The sequence below is a fragment of the Pseudopipra pipra genome, chromosome 7 (assembly GCF_036250125.1).
Source record: "Pseudopipra pipra isolate bDixPip1 chromosome 7, bDixPip1.hap1, whole genome shotgun sequence".
NCBI lineage: Eukaryota > Metazoa > Chordata > Aves > Passeriformes > Pipridae > Pseudopipra > Pseudopipra pipra.
This window is the reverse complement of record NC_087555.1, coordinates 5,642,194-5,657,608: the sequence shown is the minus strand read 5'-3', so window position 1 is coordinate 5,657,608 and position 15,415 is coordinate 5,642,194. Positions and strand designations below refer to the sequence as shown.

At 42.9% G+C, this 15,415-nt stretch overlaps 1 long non-coding RNA gene across 2 annotated transcripts in view; it reads right to left on the bottom strand.

Moving 5' to 3' along the window:
• The window catches only part of LOC135417559 (uncharacterized), a 119,587-nt gene that overhangs the window by 56,039 nt on the left and 48,133 nt on the right, over positions 1-15,415 (bottom strand). For both annotated transcript variants that reach the window (XR_010432104.1, XR_010432103.1), the window contains one exon: positions 5,964-6,039. This is a non-coding gene — a long non-coding RNA (uncharacterized LOC135417559). The remainder of the gene's footprint in view (positions 1-5,963; positions 6,040-15,415) is intronic.

Below are 15,415 nucleotides of genomic sequence, written 5' to 3'. Positions count from 1 at the left end.
TCTCTCCAATGAAGTGAGCTAGCCACTGGGTTTCTTTGGGAATTGAAACAGTGTTACCACTCTGGAATAGGCAAATAAACAAATCAAAAAGGCAGTGATATATTATTTTAAATCCTACTATATATAAGAAACTAAATGCAGACATTCTAGAAAGGATTACATAAATCCTGGTAACTGTCATGGCAACATCCAGCATTTCACTAGACACCTTTAGCATCCTAAACAAAATCCATACAGTGGATAAAAGTGATTTTTCCTTGGCTGTTTGTCATTTGCAGTCAGTGTCTCCTGCTGTATGATAATCCACACCAGGTTTGTTTTTTTTTTTTATTGCAGCATCAACATGACCATTTCACAATTGGCCCTGACTGATCAGCCTCTGATTTGGACTCAAGACTCCAGTGAGTCATGGCAGAGAGAGGTGCAGTGCTGAGAAGCATGTTATGTGTTACAGGTAGCTGCCAACCAGCTTTCAAAGCTCAGGGCAGAAGGTGACTTCTCAAATGTGGAACACATCATATTGCCCAAAGTTCCATCAAAGCTAAACCAAGCTGTAAAATGGGGGCACCACATGTGACCCTATGCTGAGCAATCATGTCAGAGGTGTTGGGGCTCAGTATTTGCTGCCTTCAGCCCCATGATTTTTGGTAGGCAGCCTGAGCTTACCTATCACATGGTGGGGACTGACCACTGCGAGCCTACCAAAGGGGTACTTTGGGCCAACAGCACTTGCTGATGGAAAGAAGAAAACAAGCAGTAAATTGGTCTGATTGTACCCTCTACCTGGAACAAGAAGAGAAATGACCATCCTAAAACATGATTATATTGCTAGAACTCTGCCCACGGTGTTTTTAGTATTACAAGCATCTGGCGAAACACTTTGTGGTATCTTCCTGCAGACAGGCCTCTAAGTTAAAGCAATGTGCTTCCTAAAAACTCTGGTGGGAACTACCTTCACCCAGGCTGAGTTCAGCTTTTAATGTGTTTTGGAAAAGGATTTGAACTCATAAATCTGTAGGAACCACAAGAATCATTGTAAAACAGCATGGAATTGAAAGGGATTGATCTGGGGAAGTAAGCTGCCGTTAACACTGATGTGCTGGGGCTGTTTTAATTACTGACCAAGTCTATAAAACACTGAATTTCAAGGGAGTACAGACTGTAAGTAGGCCACGTTGTAGTCTCAAGCCTGCAGCCTCTTGTTTTTGCTTGAGAAGAAGTACTTTTCTCACATGCAGTAGCACTGCAAGTGATGGTTTTCAACCTATACAGAGTGAAACAGGAGGTAGGGAGAGGCTACTTCTAAGAATGCCACAAAAAACCAGGGTGTAACTCTCAGGGAACATGTCAGAAATCTGGACAATTTTCTAAAAACAGAAAAAAAACCCCAATTTTTAATCTTTTGGTTTTCTAAAAACAGAAGATAGGTGTCAAACTCTGACACTTTGGCTACAGCTGGGATTAGCGACGGACATTCTCTGCCATGCAGCTGCTTTCTAGAAGCCCCTGGGCCCTCCCATCCCCTCCCAAACCCTGATACTTCCAGGGAGGAGAGGATGACAGTGTCTCTCGCCTCAGTACCTAACTCCCAGGCAGTGCAGCATGTTTGGCCTGAGGAAGGCTTTTTGGATGACACATAACCCCACAGACTGGGAGAGAGCATCAGTAGACGAGGCACTTCTGACCCCTAATCTGCATTAGTCTGCAAACAAGGCACCTGCAGGGTCTAAGCACCCTGCAGGGATACCTGCCCCAGGGCCCAGGGAGGGACCTGTCACCTATCACCAGTGAGGCTGGATGCCACTGCCCGGGATGTGCCAGCAGGCTGTCCCCTCTCTCAGTTCCTATACACGTGGGCACAGCACACACCACCTCTGCCCTGCCTTCCTCTGGGCACCCACCAGCTCCAGAGCCCACCTTCTTTTAGATCTATTATATATCTGGACCTGCAATTGCCATCAGAAAGAGAATCAAGCCCTGTACAGCACAACTCCCATGCCTGTGATGAATGCTGAGTGTGGGTTTAAGTCTTATTGCTTGTACAGGGTGGTTTGCTAAAAAAGGAGGACTAAGACTCCTTAATTATGACCCGAGGCCATGTACACATTAATGGTTAAGCTCTACCAAAATGTCTCAGCATATGATCTCTGTCCTCTGCACAATTCAGTGATGGCCCTTGTCCAAAGAGCTGTACAACTGGAGAGAAATATGGAGGGGGGAGAATGTTACAGCCCAAAAAAACCCAAACAAAACAAACAAACAACTTACCCAGTAGAGAAAACAGAATTATCTCCATCATTACTTTGCTGATACCAGCAGATGCAGAGCCTATTGCTTCTGCCACATCAAGCCTGTGCTGTCCTCAGTAGGGTTTCTAAGACAAAATCCTCGCTTTTGATGTCTGCTATTATCACCCAACAGATCAAATGACAGAGGAATGAAGAATACTAAACATCACTAAGCAATCAAGAAAATACGTAGAAAAAACAGGACAGACTGATAGCAAGCTTTTTAGCCAGTTATTTACCAGAAGAAAGAAAAATGATAACAGCTGCCTGCTCTTTAGCTGTAATATAAATAAGGAGAGGAAAGTGGTTTCACTATGCTTCTTGAAGAGAACCACCACCAGGAGCAATGCCCTTTGGCTGCTTCCTTCTCAGGGGCAGGACCCAATGCTACAGCTCCAGCCCTCTGCCCTGCTGAGGTAACCCAGGGGCTCTGCACAGAGATTTATCTTCTCCTTTTTACAGGGATCAGCCTAAACCCACTCATTTCTTTTGTTTCATCTGGCAAAAATTGATTGGCTTTAGTCAAATGAGTAATCCCAATGTTTGTAAATTACTGCGGCATGCAGCAGAGCGGTAAAGCACATTGATCACAAAGCTGGCAAGTTCACAAGAGAGGACAGAATCCTTATGAATCCTTTTTTTTTTTACAACCTTTCAGTGGTAAACCCTTCCCACCAAACTTACAAACTATGCCTGGTATTGTACATGCAGACAACAGAAATACAAACTGCACTGGAAATGCTTCAGACAGGCAGAACCCTGCACACTTCTTTTCAAGCTTTATACCATAAAGAAGGGCTACCAGAGTCTGCAAAGGCCATTTCCTCAGCTGCATGCTTTCTATGGACACTGATTTTTTTTCTCCTGTTGTAATGCAACAGGCTCTGAAAAAATTCAGACTCAATTTCCCAGAAGTGCAGCTCTGCTACACAGGAGAGTGCAGTGAGCAGCTCCATAGTAGGAAGGAGCCTGTGCAGAGAAGGTTTGGATTCTAATGGAGATTATTCCTCTCCTATTCTTCATCTCCCTAACAACTGCATCTTTCACAGTACCTAAGGACTTCACTTACTGAATCTTTTTTAAAGGTGGCCTAAAGGACTACCACTCTTGCTAAATTAATGACAGAAGGACCTTTAAGGAAGTTGCAACAGGAGAGGAAGACCATGGCAACCAGGGCTTGTAGGAACAGGCTCAGTCCATGAATATTAGTAACAGGATGAATATGATGTCATGGCTAATAACCACAACTGATTTGTTAAAGCACCCAAAGATCCTTAGGAAAAAAAAAAAGGCAAAAGCAGGAGGTGATTTTGAGACAGTGGGCAATCTCTCTCTAAAGGGTTCATGAATGACTAAGGGACTTTGCAGACAACTGAGTCCTGTGGGAGACTAAACAGACAGGTTTAAGGACCCAACAACTATTGATTAAAATGTGGCCCTTCCCGCAGTCATTACTGATAACCCTCTGAGAGATCTTTATAAAAAGTACCTACACTTTCACAAAGTGTCATGTAAGGAGAAACACTATCTTTTGATGTGATCCCATTTAGCCCATATTGGGCCAGACTACACACCTGCAGGCTTTGATGAACAGGATTTCTTCCATCAAACACCTTAAAAATCACCTATCATTTACCTACCATGTGCTAGATTTGATAATCTTTTTTGTTCTTTTTCTTTTATCACTCAGAGAGAGATTTGAAGTTTGTGCTTCGCAACGAGTTACAGATTTGCAGCAAAGTGGTGTTTGAGAGGTGTATTTGTGAAGGCTGTATTCAAAAATCAAATGCCTTTGACTCATTACATTTGTTCTGTCTAAGTCTTTAGAGATGCTGGATTCTTAATAACACTTTTGCATGTTTCCTATTCCAATAACAGACTTAAACCACTCTGACAACTAGATGGTGATGACAGCATTTAGTGAGTGGAAAGCTGTGTTAATTTTTCAATCCACAATACACAGACATGAGATATGCAGAATCTGAACTGCTGTTTTTCTGCACAAAAATGCACAAGAGCCACAAATTGCACCAATCAGCAGTTACTGAGTCTGGAGAATCAGCAGTCAGAGATAAAAAAACAGAGCACTGACTGCAATATCATTAAAGTTAGAGGTTACTTAAACAACCAAATCATAACAAAATTTTACTACTTCACTTTTTTTTCAGATGTTTTGAGACCCTCACTTGAGAAGCTTTTAAACAGGGAAAGGTTTTTAAGTAGTAAAGCTGAGAGGACAGAGGGAGGGCATTTTTAAAAATTTAGGCCCTTGATGTTTGCTTTATTACAGCACTCATGGTAGGGCACCAACAGAGCTTTCTTGGGAAAACCATAGGTCTGAACACCCTAAAATACTCAAAATTTTGCTTTTAATTCATATCTGAATTTATAGGCTAAGCCTGACCTCATTTAAGCCAGTTTCATATATCTTTTTATTATCAGTACTGTCTTTCTTCCAGCTAGTAGCAGACACAGTTCCCAGAACAGAAATACAGCAGGGCATCCTTCATGCAGACATGAAGGTGTCACATGAATATATCAACTCATACAGTTTCAACTGCATGCAAGCAAATCTTTTATTGAAGAAAATTCAGTCCACACCCGTTCTTGGCTCTCCTGAGGATAATTTCTTCTTAAAAACAAACTATATCCAGAACAACAAGCACACCCCCTGCTCACAGAGGCCCCTGTCTCCCAAAGCTGTAACCCAAAGCCAACAACCCAACAGTCACAGCTTGCTCGCACACACAGAAAACCAAATTTAAAAACAAAGCATAAACATTAGTTGGTGACATACACCCAGCAGTAATCCTCCTATACAACACAGTACAAACTCTGAAATGGCTCCACATTTTGGCTTTCTGCTTGAAGAATTAATTTGTTTTCTTCCCAAAAAGTAGCTCTGGGTAAAAGAGGATAGTGTAAGGGAGTCAGACCGGAGAGATGTTGCTGCAGGGCAGGGGGACTCTCCTGAAGGAATATACTGGCTGGGGTTAGAGGCCAGAACCCACAGTGCTCATCTCTCACTAAACTCTCGCTAAATTACTGATTACCTTTACTCATTTTTACACTTGCCTTTAGCATTCTCTAAGAGGCACAGTATTTTTTTTTCCAGTAACAATTTACATCCTAGATGGATGCAACATCACTCAGATTCTGCAGCCTTTAGCCAGCAAAAAGGGATTTGGATCACAGTCTCCCACTCATGACTTTCCACAAAGTCACAATTTCCCCATCTCTGACCCCAGAGAGCTGCAGTCCAGACAGGAACCTTTGCTCTGCCCCAATCCAGCTGACAATATATTCTCTCATTTTTTGTCCTTGTAACCGCTGAGCCAGCAGGACCTGAAGCTCAGCCTAGCTCCAAGTATTTAAGATTCACTCAGTTGAAAGAAAACCATTTGGCTCTTTAATCAGGTGATCTCACTGGTAAGTCAGAGAATAGAGACAAAAGCTTTCAGGCCCAGGGAATGGGATTGCACAATGGAGCCCCAATACCAAGGACAATCTCCATGAGTTGTCACAGAGCCCTCAAATTCTATGTCTGTTCCCAACATTATGGATCCTGCTGCTTTGGAAAATCCCAAACATGGCTACAGGTAACCTCATGAGTTTTCAGTTTTCAGTCCATATAGGAAAAAAGTCTGATTCAGATATCCATTTAATTTCACTCACCTCCAAATCTTTTTTGCAAGATGCTCTTAAGTCACTGACCTCCATTTTTCCAGTGATAACAGTCTTTGATTAACAACTGCAAGGAGGAATAAAATCAGAAAAGATTTAATTAAAAACACATACACAGAAGCAAGCACATATTTAGCCAAGACATTTCTACTGAGTCAGATCTAGGGTCAAGAAACCAATAAATACTTTCCTCTGTCTGTACTACACTGTGTCCTTCTGCACATTACTCTGAGACATTCACCACCTCCTCTTTTATGCTTATATGTGCCCCGAACTTCACTGAACTCCACTACTTTTTCATCTCTTAAAAACAGATTATTTGATTTTATAACAGTTTTAATTTCATGAGAAAGGAATAGAAAATGAGGGTATTAATCTCCACGTTAAATGAAACCACTAATGATAGCTTCCCTTCCCTAAATTCACCTGTTACCTCTGCTTGGACTTTGCATCAGCAACCACTCCAAGGGACAGCCCAAATGTTCACCATTCTGATCAAACAATGCTCCTACTCCTGCTTATTTTTTTTTTTTTTTAAACAACACAGCATTCATAAGAGCTCTGGAAGCTGAAGTGGTCTCATTTGCTGCATTTTGCTGAGTAAAGCACCAATGTGTGTGGGTAGCTCAATATCTTCTGTAGTTGTAATTGCCATGGATTACCTTGCTAACACAGAATTTTAAAAGGCCTTGCTTTTTCAAATACTCTTTCAGAGTTAAAACATCTTGCACATTACATCATAAGGTCCAGGTTCTTTTATTTTTGTTTCTTAAACGTTTATATGTGCTTTGGAAAATATTTCAAGGATTGCTTTTACAACTCTTTTTGACTAAATACATTAATTAAACTAGAAAAGTAAAATATAGAACACCAGTAGAATCTTTAAGAAATTTAATCCACTTTCCTACTGCCCTTTGTAATCACAGAAGAACATTCCTGATTTTAAAGGTCTGAGAGAGAGTGTACATCAATTACAAGGGGCAACAGACTTCAAATTTTCATTGGTCAAGGCACTGTATAAAATTAACCATAAATGCATCCTTGCTGTTGTCCTCTGCCTCAAGTTTAGATAACAGACCCCAAACCATAATCATTGCCTCTCTGAATCAAGTTAATACAGCAGAGAGTGAAAGTGCAGAGAGATAGGTCATGCCCTCAGCTGCTGTGAGTTGCTGATCCACTGAGGTCAGGCATCCTTACCAAGCCCTACAGGACCAAAATCTGGCCTGAAATCCTTTCATTTTATTAATATATAATGCTACTGTCACAGTTCTTAGAAATGCTGGTGATGGAGCAGGTCTGTGCTGTGCCGGCGGCTGTGAAAATACAGCCTTGATCCCTCACAGGAGATCCGAGTGTTGTTCGCTCGGGAGACCAAAGCACTGGGGGAAAACAGGGACTTCCTAAAAGTCCCTGGAAGCAGGGAGAGGGTGGTACCAGTGGATGCTCAGGAGGCCTAGACCTGCACCCTTGTTAAGGAAGGTGAGACATCCCATCGGGGCAAGCCAAGACACTCCCAGAGTGCTGTGCAGCAAAGGTGTGATGATCCACACTCAAACTGACATTACAGGTTCTGGCCTGGCTATGCCCTGACCTGAGCACATAACTAAACACACTGCAAATTTGGACAAAACCAAAAACAAATTATAAGAGTAGACAGAGTGTGATAAATTCTACAATACAGCCCAAACCAGCTGTTTTTTTCCCACTTCCTTTGACTGCTCTATTTAGCAGGAAACAAAAGTTTTTTAAAAGGAGGTGAATTAAACTATAGTTTGATTGCATTGAGACAGAAGGCCTCAGAGAAGGGTTTCTGGGAAAGAAGAGTTTGATTTTTAAGTTCCTGCACCACCTGCTATCAGTGACAAGAAATGGGATGTTAGTTTGATGAGCAAAATGTCAAACTCTGGTTTTTTCTTACCTTAAACACCAAAGAAAGAACAGTTACAACATTCAGTTTGGTAGATCTAAAACCTCACGTTCGGAGGTATTTACATCATTTTGGTTCAGTTTACCAGCAAAGATACATTATGTCTGGTGTCTCTTTTCTAGGGACATTTGAGTTAAAAAAAATCAAATATTTCTTTTTCCACCGTTTCACACATCAGCCCAAACCATAAAATAGATGGATGACAACTTTATGGACCAGGCCGTAAGGGAGCCGACTCAGAAAAATGTTCTCCTTGATGAGCTGTTTTTCAACAGAGTGGATCTCATGAGAGAAATGGAGATTCACGGCTGTCTTGGCCACAGCGACCACGAAATGATTGAGTTTAAAATGTCTGTTGACAGGAGGAAAAGTGCCAGCAAAACCTCAAGTCTGAACATGAGGAGAGCAGACTTCAGGCTGCCCAGGGAATTAGTAAGTAAGATGCCCTGGAAAAATGTTTTTGCATGTGCTGGGGTGCATCAGTGCTGGTCACTTTTCAAACATCACCTCCTGAGGGCACAGGAGCAGGCAATTCCCAAATGTTGGAAGTCAACCAGGTGAGGCAGAAGGCCAGCTTGGCTGAGCAGGGACCTTCTCTTGGAAATAAGAGAAGCAATAAGGAAAAAAAGGATGGTGTATGCCCAGTGGTAGCAAGGCCAAGTGACATGGGAAGAACTCAGAGATGCAGCTTGCTATTGTAGGGAGAAAATTTATGTGGCCAAAGCTCAACTGGAGTGGAAGCTGCCAGAAATATGGGGGACAATAAAAGGAGATTTTTCAAGTGTATTAATGGTAAATGGCGGTGTAAAAATATCATCAGCTTGTTACAGGATGGGGTTGGTCACCTCACAGACAGGGGCAGAGACAAGGCAGAGGTGTTTAATGCTTTCTTTGCCTCTGTCTTCAACACAGATGATGGACCAAGGGGTCTCAGTGCCCTAAGCTGGAGGACCATGACTGTGAGAATGATCAACTCTCGGTCAACCCTGAAATTGTGTGGGACCTGCTGCTCCAGCTGGATGCCTACAAACCTATGGGGCCTGATGGGATTCATCCCAGAATCCTCAAAGAGCTGCTGATATCATTGCACAACCTCTCTCGATGTTTTTTGAGCAGTCTTGGGAATCCAGAGAGGTCGCAGCTGACTGGAAGCTGGCTAATGTTGTCCTGATCTTCAAGAAGGGTGAGAAGGAGGACCCCAGAAACTACAGGCCTGTCAGTCTGACTTTAGTACCCAGTAAAGTTATGGAGAAGATTATTCTGGGACATACTGAAAAACACCTCAGACTACACTGTCATCAGTCACAGCCAGCAAGGCTTCATGAGAGGAAAGTCCTGCTTATCAAACCTGATTTCCTTCTCTGACAAGGTAACCCACCTAGCTGATCACAGGAAGCCAGCTGATGTAATCTTTTGAGATTTCAGTAAAGCTTTCAGTAGTGACTCTCACAGGATCCTTCTGCACAAAATGTCCAGCCCAGAGCTGGATAAACACATCATGTGGTGGGTGAGCAATTGGCTCACAGGTCGAGCACAGAGGGTAATAGTGACTGGGGTGACATCAGACTGGCCACCTGTCACTATGGGGTTCTGCAGGGCTCCATCTTGGGCCCTGTGCTCTTCAGCATCTCACAAATGACTTGGACGCAGGACTGGAAGGGACACGGAGCAAGTTTGCAGATGACACAGAACTGGGAGGAGCTGTTGAGTCCCTCGAAGGCAGGGAGGCCCTGCAGAGAGGCCTCAACAAATTAGAGGGCTGGGCAATCACCAACCATGGGAAGTTCAACAAGGGGAAGGGCCGGATTCTGTACCTGGGATGGGGCAATCCCAGATGTATGGACAGACTGGGGAACGAGGTGCTGGAAAGCAGTGCCAAGGAGAGGGACCTGGGGGTCCTGGTCAATGGCCAGTTGGCCCTGAGTCAGCAGTGCCCTGGCAGCCAGGAGGGCCAACCATGTCCTGGGGGGCATCAGGCAAAGCATCGCCAGCCTGTCGAGGGAGGGGATTGTCCTGCTCTGCTCTGACCTGGGGCAGCCTCACCTGGAATATTGTGGCACTTCTGGGCACTGAAATATAAAAAAGATGTTGAGCCATTAGAGAGCATCCAAAGGAGGGCAACGAAGATGGTGATGGACCTTGAGAGAAAGCCATGTGAGGAGCAACTGAGGGCACTTGGTCTGTTCAGCCTGGAGAAGAGGAGACTGAGGGGAGACCTCACTGCAGTTACAACTTCCTTGGGAGGGGAAGAGGAGGGGCAGGCACTGATCTCTGCTCTGTAGTGACCAGTACAGAACCCGAGGGAATGGCCTGAAGTTGTGTCAGGGGAGGTTTAGGTTGGATATTAGGAAGAGGCTGTTCACCCAGAGGGTTGTTACGAGCTGGAACAGGCTCCCCAGGGCAGTGGTCACAGTACCAAGTCTGACAGAGTTCAAGAAGTGTTTGGATGACACTCTCAGGCACAGGGTGTGACTCTTGGGGATGGTCCTGTGCTAAGGGTTGGACTCAATGATCCTTGTGGATCCCTTCCAACTCAGCATATTCTGTGATTCTGTAATAACAAAAAGTGGGAAACAATGTACTCTTCTTGCTTGCAGAAGTTGTGCATTGAAGTTCTCCATGTTGACACAAGCATCAAGTGGAAATGCCAAATAATTTCTGATTTTAATATTTCTTTTCCCTTTTCTTTAACTAAATAAAATAAATAGAGGCACCAAAGCAAAGGACATACAATGACAAGATCCTGGAGAAGAAGAGTAAAAACTGTCCCTCCAGCTTTTGTAGCTGCAGCTGCCAGAAAAGACACACTGGCAACATTTAAAGTGAGGGGTGAGATTCTCCCATGAACAGAGCAGTACATGCTCAGCAGAGGTCTCATCACATCTGTCCACTGCTATTCCTCCCTCGTGTGCCAGGCTACCCAGTCCAAGACCTGCTTAGCTCTTGCCAGGAGATACTGTTCCCCAAGGAATTTCCTTCAGTTGTCAGTGGCTCTCATTCAGAGACAAGCTGTTGTCCATGAAATCTGAACAGCAGTTGCTCAATTCCCCACACATCGGTTGTGTCCAATCCAGCTTCTTAATTCACCCCCAAGTGCAGTTTCTCCAGCTGAACAAAGCAAGGTTCTGCCTGCTGGAGCTCTCGAGCACAATGCTGGGGTTCAATTTCCCCGGAAAACCTCCTGAATGTGTGAAGGAATCACTGGAACAGGCCACCAGAGACTGGAGCTGCTAAAGGAGCATGTCAGATCCAACTTGTAACATAATGCAGGGAACAATGAATATTTTCAAGCAAGCCAGAAATTTTTTTGAAAATCTTCATTCTCTAAAATACCTAAAGGTATTGACTAAGTGCATTTCATAAATCATGCATTTCAGGACAGAAGGTTTTGGTCAATTTTTCAGACTGTGCTTCTTGCTGATGCCATACCATAGGAGTTTACATATAATGTCTATATCCAAAACCAAGTTTGAATGATCTTTTTCAGTCATTTATATTATCGCTATCTGTACTGTAAGTCATCTCTAGTACTGACATGGGGAAAGTAAAAAGCTTTGCATTAGGAAGAGTGGGAAGTACATGCTCAGATCTCACTTTGGAATCCAGAGTGACTCCAAAACAAAGGTCTGCAAAAATAACTTCTACTCAAGCCCGTGCACTACATACCATCCATGTCCCTATAGATACGTGGGTGGCACCACATACTCATGGTGTTACTGTGTTACAGGTTACTATGTTTTCCATCCTACACTGTCTTGAAGCATCTTCAACAGCTGTAGCAGATGATGATCCAAAGATTACTCTATTTCTTAACCAGTTTTTTTCTGCAATTTGATAGCAATATTGTGAAGAACCCCTTGAACCAGAGCTTACCTATGGAGCAGCCTACAAGAGAGGAGAAAAAAACATACAAGAAAGGAGGGGAAAGACAAGCGATTAACTTTGAATCCATAATATTAACAGGATCTTGATAGAATCACTTCTTGGGGTCCCCAGGACACACCAGGGATGGATTATATTTGCTATTGTCATGCCCCACTCTTTTAACCTTAAGTCCTGACAATATGAAGGGTAGATAGGGATGGATAGATCAGGAAGAAGGAGCAGAGAAGATGTAAATGAACTTCCCACAAAACTCCAGCATAGTTAGATCAAGTACTTTTGTTTGTAAAGTAATGAGCATAGAAAGAGAACGTCCTACTTTTCCTGTCTTGCAAGGGCCACAGGAGAGGGAAGGGGAGCAGACTGGCATTGCTGCAGGATTCCCCAAGGCTGAGGAAGAAGGCAGCAAAGGGGCCTCAAGAAAGACACAGAAGAAATTCCTAGTACAAGCAGTGACAAGATAATCTTTCACAAGTGATTGAAAGAAAAATCTCAGTTCTGAAGGACACAGAAATAGCTAGGAAAGGACAGTCTTATTAGGAGGTATAAGATATGCATATTCAATGAAAAAAAATCAATAACAGGGTTACTCCATTTACCACAGCCTCGAGGCTAGAGTTACTTAAGTACACAGAATTTACCAAGATTATTTCATTGATACAGTACTTGATCAGTAATTCAATTACCATGCACAAGCTTACATCAAACAGCTCGACATTGAGAAGATCTCTTTGGCATATTTCCCAAAAGTGAACCTTCATGCATCTTTCATATGGCCAATATAATTAAATTTGCGTGTACATGTAGCAGAACAAGCACTTTAAGTAATAGGACATAATCCTAACAGCAGTTATTCCTTTTAAAAAAAAAAGAAAGAGAAAAAAGCGCTTCACTCTGTGACAAAAAAAAGAAAGCATGGAAGGAGAGAAGAAAAGACAGAAGTGAGAACATACCATGCACTGACAGTAATGAGGACCTGTCCAAAGGCTGCAATGGAGCATGGATATCCTTACACTGCACCAGGATAAGCTTTACTAGGCCAAGAAGCCTGTGATAACCAAACATCCTGTGTCTCCCTGTGACTCTCCCAGGCCCCTGTAGGTCTGTAAAGCTGCTCTTCCCTGAAGCGTGGCTTTGCACAGCCCCACCCTCCCCTGGTCCCAGGCATGCTCCAGCCCTGCACATGCTTTGACACGCCTCCCCTGGACAACAGCCAAAACATGTAAAAAAGGAAAAAGGAGCTCAGAGACGCCAATTCAAGGTTCCAGTTGCCTATTCCTTTCTCAGAATGTCAGTCCAGTGTATTTCAACAGAACTGTAACTTACAATCTTAACTGAGTTAAATTCTGACACGAAAACCATTAAATTTCAATCTAGTTGAGGAAACAGAGATTTATTTGATACATATTCTGTTTTAGCAATGCTGCATTTAGGTGGTTAGAATTTAATGGGAATATATTCCTCCAAAGTCCTCCCATCTGGATTATATCATCTTTACTACGAGGCCTTTGTCTGCCAATCTGTACACCTGAAAGTGATTTCACTACTTTCATGCAATGAACTAAATCTTCTCTTTCCCTTTTCTTTGGGGTTTATTTTCTCTCTTCCCCCCCCCTTAAGGCAAAGGGTGAACAGAGGGTTAATAGTAATGAAAATCTGCATGTAATACTTATGACAACCTTTGGTTTTAAAGGTCACACTTGATAAAATTTATAAGGGCTAAAGTGCTCATAAATTTTACAGCCTACTGCACACTTGCAAATTTATATACATAGTAAGAACCCAGTCACCCACGTAGCTGCAGCAGTTTGAGATGTACAGTCCCCGTTAAGTAGATGGCTTGTTCAATATTGCCTGTGACTATGGGAGATGTCTACAGTCATATTTGTTTCCAGATTATTACGTGCACTAATGTAGTCATAGGGCTGAAACATTACGGGCAATTTTTCCTCTGTCTTGCTTATATGATTCTCTTCACTAAGCACAGTGAAGGAAAAAGGACTAAGCTATGAGTAAGGATTGTGGTGATCTACCATGCTGAAACATAGGAGCCACTTTCACAGGCATGCTGTGCCTGTTCTCACACTTCCCTTGCCTCCTTGTCTGAACCTCAACGGCCTGAACAGGAAAAATCAATATATACACTAGGACTTTTAAACCACGGGTTTAGTTCCAGCATCCTGCAGTAGCCTTCCCAAAACTCCTGCAAGTCAAAGAAGTTATCAGGGACAGACTAGATGCACTCTCCTTTCTGTTTTTATTTTGCAAAGGTCGTTAACAATATTAAATGCAAAATTTTAGAGTAACACTTCAGTGTATGCCATGCAATGATCTCCTCCAGGCAAGCTTATAATGGGCTGTAAGGACAGCCACGAAAGGATTTGAAAGACCCAAACTCCTGATGGAGCCAGTACACACCAGCTTCTCTAGAGCAAAGCATGAGAAGTGCTGCAGAAAAAGATTCTGCAAGAAAATTTTCTTCCTTATGAAAGAACTTTATTCCTTTGCCAAATTGTTCTGTAGCCTAAACCATGAGGGCTGTCCCTCCAAAATCTCCCTGGGTTCTCGCATTTTCACTACTAAACATTTTCTTATTCATAAAAGAAAAAAAAATATTCTCCTTATTTTGCTAGAAACTGGCTAGCCAAGATATCTGATGGCCCTGAGTTCTGCCAGGTAACACTGAGACAGCATCCCTAGTCAGCAAGTTTAAAGAACTCCATTTTTCCTTATTGATCTCCTGTATTCTCCAGGCAAAATGCTTGGTATGTCTGTGTACCACGGATATGAAGGAGGTATTGCTGGGAAGAGCAAGGATCACAAACCTCCCAAACCTCAGAACATTTATTAAGTGAAACAAGTAAGATAATACCTTCATATATCTATATTTCTCATCTGTAGAATAGGTATAATTATTCCTCAATGGGTATAACCCTGGTAACTATTCCTAGTCTACTCTGAGTCTTGCCAGTCCATAATAAAGACCCCTAGGTGAATAATATGGGCTAGCCATGTAATATTTACATCTAGAACAATTTGAGAGAGAATTACTGTAAAATGTATCATATTCTACTGTCCCTATTAAAGTCCTCCTTTCAGGGGATTTTTGTCCCTGAGATTTGAAGCACAGCAGTACTCCACTGTTATTACAGGAAGGCAATAATTAGTTCATTAGCAGGGTTCACAGAAATGACCCCAGTATCACCTTTTCTTTCTGTTTGGCACAGGCATGTTTTAAGCTGTGTGCATCTTGTTTCCTAAGAAGCCAGAGACACCGTATGATATCCAGCAGATGGAACAGTGCAGTGGTAGGGCCTGTGCCTTTCACGTTCTCAGAGTAAGACATAAATCAGTGCCCCGAACTCACAAAGTGCTGGGATCAGAATGATGGTCAGAGACAAGGGCTCCTCATTTAACTGGTGATGTGTGGGGCTATACTGCCTTCATGTTTTCTGGTACTAGAGAGAACCAATCAAAGGCCCAAGAGTTTGCTGGGTCCAGTGAGCAGAGCACTGCGAGGAGGAGAAGACGACCTGCAGACATTTATTCCTTTCACATATGTCCTGTCTGTGCAGGAGCAGGGCAGGCCCTCTCTCCTGTGGTAAGTTTGTGTGCAGCTCAGTACCAAGGC